Below are 7315 nucleotides of genomic sequence, written 5' to 3' on the forward strand. Positions count from 1 at the left end.
GGAGGATGACTGGAGCTCTCCATTGACAAACCAAGAGTACTGTGCAGGTTGGTTAGCATCTGTGTGACAGAAGATGTGAGGTTTGTCCATCAATGGAAACGAATATTTGAGGGGGATATGAGCGGGACATCTGGATCATCTGGAACAAACAGAATAAAGTCATATGTGCTGTCAGCAGAGGGAAGGGGAAATCCTGGTCTGTAAAAGGACATATTATCTATTTGAGCTGTACATTAATCTTAGTTGAGCAGGTCCTATACAGAGCGGAGGTGCATATTAGAAGTGTACTCATTCAGCCTGCACAAGCCCTGATCTACCTAAAGCACAACACACAAATACCCCCACTGCACACTTTTGTGTGCACTGAGCCTGAGCCTGACATGAACCCTGTCTCCATCACCCTGAGCCTCTCTAGGCAGAAGTCCCTGGAGCACATTTAAGATCAATGTTGGGCCTGTCTACATGTGCTTGGGCTGGGCCAGGATGCCCTGGCAGCCTAGGTATCTGTATATTAGATCTGTTTCATGAACCAAAGGGGATTGGGACTGAGTAAGGTAGCTCTAGCCCTCTGTATTTAGGCAGTTGGGGCCAGGATGAAACAGAAAATACTTAAAGTAATGTTAAGAGTGAATGGGTCACTTGCAGTGTCCCTCACTGTGTTCCAGGTTCACATTCATAAGGTCCTGTGTCAGTCCTCACAATACTGAGTAAAGTGAGAGTCCTGTAGTCCACAGACAACTTCAGCCTGTCCAAACCTGAGAGGCTTTGGCCATTTATCCTCCACAGGTAGGCTGTATTGTGAGTCTTAGCCTCACACATTAATGCTACTGAGTCTTCACCATCCATGGGACTGGAATGTTCAGTTGTGCTGCTGGGCTTGGGTGGCAGTGCTGTGCTCACCACAGAGAGATGATTGCCCTGTGTGGTACTTCTGATTCTTGCAAAGGCCTCTTACAACCAGAGACAGTCTCTTAACTTCCAGCCAACCCAGATCCTTAAAGAATCAGTCAGGAAGCAAATTACAGGCAGATGAAGCGGCTGAGTGCTCAGAGATAATGGGGCCTCCTGTGCTGTGTATGGAAGAAGCAAGGACTTTCTCATGAGTGAACTGAGCTGTGGTGTTTCGTGATGGTCAGACTCAAGATTTAGAATGAGAGACCTCATTTTATTTCCTGGTCCTCACTGAACCATTGCCTGCCTTGAGACACAAGGATCAGGTCCCTCCAGCTACACTGACCTCCCCTGCTGAGTATAAACCAGAGCCTTCCAAGCCTTTACTGTTCAGGGCTGTCCTATATACAGGTTATGATTAGTCTTCCAATTTAGCTTCCTTGAAAAACCTGACAGCTGACATTTAGGTCTGGCCGGGCCACAGGTGGGCCATTCTTGTCAGGTGTTTGATGTTGATTGACATGAATCAGGGGGTCCTGATTCCACAAAATGGTCTAAAAGAGTGAAAGTCACTTAGTACCATTTTCTTGGTGGGGAGGCTGAAGATGTGGCTATGGACAGAAGAAACCTTGTGCAATCCACAACCTATGTGACCCTGACTCAGTGACTGTGTTTCCTGTCTCAGTTTCCCTATAATAGGACACATGTAAATGATCATTGCCATGCCTGAAAGTTAACCTTAAATGTGAACAACAACCTGACCTTCCACCAAGCAGTGTCTATTAGTGTTTGCCTGCAGGAAATAATCCCTAGGCGGGAACCACAGAGGCAAAGAGCTGCCATTTGTACACTTTTCCTTCTATCTCTTTAGGTTCATGACCTTCCTGGGAGGTCTCAGAAGACCATCAGAAGAGCTGGCTGATTGCCTTTCCTGCCTCTCCACCTATCCTGAGCACACTGTGTCTCAGGAAGAGATGCCCAGGTGACCTACCTCAGACATGGCTCTCAGAGGCTGACTGTCAGCAGGCTCCCAGTCTACAATCCATCATTGTCCCCTTTCAGCTCCAACAGGAGATCAAATTCCAACCCAGTCTACAAACATTTTGGATTCCAGGTCCAGTCTGGCATGGAATTCTTGAGCAAAGCTATTGGGGTGGTCATTGCTCTGTGAGACTCTCATGGTTTCCTCAGTCATGAAGGGTCTTTCTCAAGGCCATATTCATAATAAGCATCTAAAACCCTGGTAGAGTCTCACATATCTGGGTTCAGTTACCTCAACCCCTCTTCTCTGAGGGTGGATTCAAGTGAGGCATCCTGATTTATTGCCGTTTTCTCCACTGTGTGTCCTTTACTAAATGTTTGTATACAATGTTGGGACCATGACACAGAGTCATCCAGTAATGACAGCTCTATAGGTGAAGCAGGATTAGTTCCACCCATGACCCAGAGGTTACAGAGAATTACTTACAGTATACATGAAACTTCACGTTTACAAGATCAGTACTTTGGTCACTAAAAGCCACTGCTATTCCGTAGTCTCCTGGTCATCCTTACTGACATTCTTGATGAGCAGGGATTTATTGAAGAACATTTCAATCATACCAGCATAACGATGCTCATAGTATATTGAATGCCAGTGTTTTTATAGTAGGCCATGTTGATCTTCACGCGATCAATGATTTGTACCAGGAAAGTGTATAGACATCAATCGGCACATTGTGGGCATGTAAAAGAACGTCATTCCCTACAGCAACATTGGTGGAACTGCTTCAAGAGTGATGCCATGGGCAGCGGTGGAGAGGTCCAGTAGGTTAAAAGAGAGACTAAGAGGGAAGAGAGAAAAAAATCAATCATTATTAGGACATTTGCTTTTGTAGAAATTTGAAATGTGAGTGTTTAACTCTCAGCCTTGGTGTGTGTGTCCTGTTGAGGTGAGGTCAGCAGCATCACCCCCATTCTTGAATACCCCTGAATCTTTCCACTGTATGAAACTGGCTTCAAAGTGTCTACATAGCTCAACCCTCACTGCCCTCGGATCCCAACTCATAATCAGAATCTATGGTGAGTGTAGCATGTCTTGTCTGACCTCCTCCTCTAAAAAACTCTGTGCCTTCATTTTCTGACCTTTCCCTGCTCTGTTTCTTCTGAAGTGCTTGTCCACCCCTGGGCTCACCTTCTAGATGTCCTTGCTGCTGTGTCTTCCTGTCCAATAGTAATAGCTCTTTGAGAACTAGTTTGATTTTGGTTTAAACCTCTCTACCTCAAACAGGCTCAGATACCTGTGAGTAAATGAGTGGCTCAGAGCCTGGGGTTTATTTGCAGGTTCCTCGGGTTCCTATAATGAGGCTGTTGTTTACTTGCCCACTTTGAGTTTTACTTGGAGAGTCACCCTGATGGAGTTGTCAACTTGAGTCTTCAGGACACAGTGGCCAGTGCTGATAAATCTACAATGGGAAACAACTGAGTTTTTCCTCCCCACTTCCAAATTCCCATCCACTGTGAGCTTCCTATGGTCTCAGGCTTCAAGCAGAGCATGATGTCATTTTTCAGGCTCTTTCCCTCTCCCAGAAGACCCCATCCAGTCTATGAACTGTCCAACTCTCTACTCCCGAGGAATGTCTCCTCACCTGTGAGTAGGAGTCCCCTCCAGAAGAGCTGTGCTTTATGGAGAGAGGTTGAAGTGAACTCCATGGTCTCTACTGTAGACTAGGCTCTTCCTCTGGAGAGGAGGTTTGTCTCTCAGACTGCTGCCATGCTGGGCTCCTCTGGTGTCTGCTCTGTGCTTATTCCCAGACCTCAGCCTCCTCCCAGAGGGGGGCACTTCTTGGAGTCAGATGGGCTGTGGGTGGAGTCTATGTGTGTTCATTGCTCTGTTCTTCTGTGAGTGCTGCCTCCCATCCTTCTATTCCTTTGTTGTTCAGTGTTCTAGAACATAGTTTGAGCCCCAAGGCTGAGAAGTATCCTGTATCCCGAGAGAAGAGCAGCTCACCCCAGGGCCTTGTCCCTAAACTTCCTATAGCCAAGAGTGTTTTTCCTTGAGATCCCAAAACCTAGCAGAGCCCAGTCTGCCCTGTGATCTCAATGCTCAGGGAAGGTGGGATTTATTCTCAGCAGAGAGTGGCAGTCTACTCTAGGGGCAGGAAAAAGTCCAGTGATGCCTGTGGAGGGCCCAGACCTGTCATCACTAGTGTCACCAGTCAGGTGTCTGATGAAGGAATACAGGTTATCTCAGGGGTTCATATTCTGCTGTGCAGGAGGAGGTGACCTGTGTGTCTAGGAAGAGACCCTGTGCTCCAGCTTCTTATGGAGGGCACCAGGGAGACTCCTCCACCCCCAACTTCCTTTGCTGTATGAATGTGATTCAGGTCTGCCCATGCCTTATCTGATCTTCTGGGTTGTCTTTGCTCTCCTTGGAGATTGCCCTGTGATCTCCCTGTCTGTCCTCACAGATGATGAGAGGAGGCAGGGGACTACATAGGGTCTCCTTGCAGAGTGGGGTCTCAGTGACAAAGGAAATGATTATGTGAGGGAGCCTAGGCCTGTGGAACTGGGGTGGAAAACAAGGCTGCAAGATAGGGTCACACCTCAAGCAGTTTTTCCTGTTGATTATGTGGTTTATTGTCGCCCCCTGTTGCTCATGAGTAGACCTGCAGCTCATGTTTGGTCTACTGCAAGGATGGTAGCCAAGCTACAAAAGCTGAGCACCAAGTTTCCTAGGAAGTCCCAGTGAGCAGCCACCTTTGAGGATCTAGGTAGATTTTTACTGCAATCTAGAATAGCTGAAGTGAGATTCACTGCCATTTTGATCTGCAGTTCCATGAAGACTGATGATGTTGAGCCCACTTTCCCATGTGTTTTTAATAGATTTTTTTTAATATCTTTTCAGGGTAGAATATCCAAGCCCTATGCTAACTCGAGAATCATTTTATTCCACCTTTAAATTTTAAAGCAAAGTACATTCATTCACTAATAATATCACATTCTAGAATTACAACCTAAAATGAAAACCAAACCAAACACTGCAAACTTTTCAGTGTTGGTAATTCCTGGTGTGTTTGTCTTTGAGATTCAGGGGCAGTAAGTCAGCATTTCCTGGAATTTTCAAAAATTCTCCAATCATGATGATTTAACCATACTTTGGAAGCCTTCGCTCACTATAATTGTTATAGCTGGATTTCTTGTTTAAAGAACAATGCACCCTAAGTTGGTAGCACTTACAAGAACTGCAGTGTACAGGGACATTTAAAAGATGAAAACATAACTTCAAGTTTGGGCTCCCAGTAAGGTGGCAGCACAGAGTTACATGTGGAAATTGCTTGTTAAAAACCTGTTTTACATCAAAACCTTGTTCCATATTGAGAGAGCAAGCATTCAGGGAACCCACACACAGTACAGCATGTATGTGAACTCACTAGGGAGTGTTTTGTCTCTGTAAAATTACCCTTTCATGTTCCTCTTCTTATATGTTGTACCATACCTCTGCATATTTAATTACATGTGTACATGCATACATTTTATAGGCTAGGATCTACACACAAGTAAGAACATGTGGTTTTTCACCTGAGATTAGGTGATCTCATTTAACAATATACATTCTAAGTCTATCCACTTTAGTGTAAATTTTATGATTTCATTTTTCTCTAGAGATGAATAAATTTCATTTGGTACATGCATTAGACTTGTATTATGCATTCATCTGTTGATGAACATCTAGATTGGTTCCATCTCCTTGCTATATTGAATAGACCAGCTTCAGTCACGGGTGCCAATATCTTTATGTAGGCAACAGGATCTCTGGGTATATTCCCAGTAAAAATATCTGAGTCTAGTGTATTTTTCTAATGTTTTGAAGCATTTCCACAAGCTCTATATAATGGCTCTATTAATTTTCACACCCACCAGCAGTAAATACGCGTTCCTCATTCTCCACATCCTCTGCAACATTTGTTGTCAGTTATTTTGATTATAGCCAGTCTACCTGGATGAGCTAGTATCTCACAGTAGATTTAATTTGCATTTCCCTGATGACTTAGGGATCACTTTTTTCCCCAGAATTGCAGCAGTTATTTACTCTGAAACACAAAAGCTGTACCATATAGATGACTTACAAATGTTTTTCTGTTCTGTATGTTGTCAATTCAGTTTGTAGTTTTAATTGTCCACATTTGAAAATCTTTAAAAAATATTTTATGCCCTTTAAAAAAAATAAAAAAATTATGTCCTTTTGCTTCACAGAAAGCCTAAGGAGGTAAATCTGTAATCTATTCTTTTTTTTTCTTTTTCAAAATTTCAGAGGAAGAGTCGAGAGTCCCTTTTGTGTCCTTATTATCTCTCTTTTTCTTCAAAGAGTGAAGAGAATTGCAGACTTGCTTTAAAACACATTTAAAATCATTGTTTGATACAATCCACATTCACACATATACAAATGTATTTTGGTAACATACAACCCCATTACTCTCTCATCACTTTCCAGTCCTGCTGAACTCTTCTTCCTAAAATGCTACCTCCTACATGTTTCATGTATGCATATGTAATTTATTATATATATACATATATATGTATATGTATATATATATATGGGGGTGGGGGTGTGAATGAGTGTGGGTGTGCACCACAGTGTGCAGAGGTCAGATGGTAACTTTCAGAGTTGGTCCTCTCTTTTCATCCTTACATGAATTCTGGAGTTAACCTCAGGTGGTCAGGCCTGTGCAGCAAGTGCTTTTAGTAGGCATCCATCTCACTGGCCTCCATCTTTGTCTGTGTGTTCAACACTGTGTTATTTAGGGTTTCTTACATGAGCATGGATGGAGAGGTGGTTGATTTCCACACACACTGATCAAGAAAAACCTGTGTAGTTCCTATAGTATAGGAAATTAAGCACTGAAGAAAATAATTTCCTATCCTTGGTGGCCATTTATTACCAATGAGTTGAGGAAGGGGTGTGGCTTCTCGAGCTCTTATCTGGTCCATAGTGTGCTGTTGATGGGCCAGGCTTACACAGGTCTTGTGCTGCTGTGATTTCATGAGTTTATGGCCATATCATGCCCATAAACATGAACTTCCTGTGAAGTCTCCTAAACCCATCAGAAGAGTTGGCTTTCATCCTGGCACCTGTCCACTGAGACTCAGGAGAAGGAGATGCCCCGGGTGATCTACCTAACTGCATAGCCTTGCAGTGTACAGCTGTTCCACACTATGAGTCTTGTACAGTCAGTAAAGCCTTGTTCCCTGCCAGCTCTAACAGGAAGTCAAATTCTAACCCTGGATACAAGCTCTCCATGGTCACCTGAAGTTGAATCTGGAACAGAGGTCTGGAGCCAGGCCTTCACATTCTCACCTCACTGTGATGAAGCTAATAGATCTCTCAGATAGTCCCTTCTTGACTCCCACAGGATCTTTCTGAGGGCCATGCTGGTGGGGAACC

Source organism: Peromyscus leucopus, chromosome 1 (genome assembly GCF_004664715.2).
Source record: "Peromyscus leucopus breed LL Stock chromosome 1, UCI_PerLeu_2.1, whole genome shotgun sequence".
NCBI classification, from domain to species: Eukaryota; Metazoa; Chordata; class Mammalia; order Rodentia; family Cricetidae; genus Peromyscus; species Peromyscus leucopus.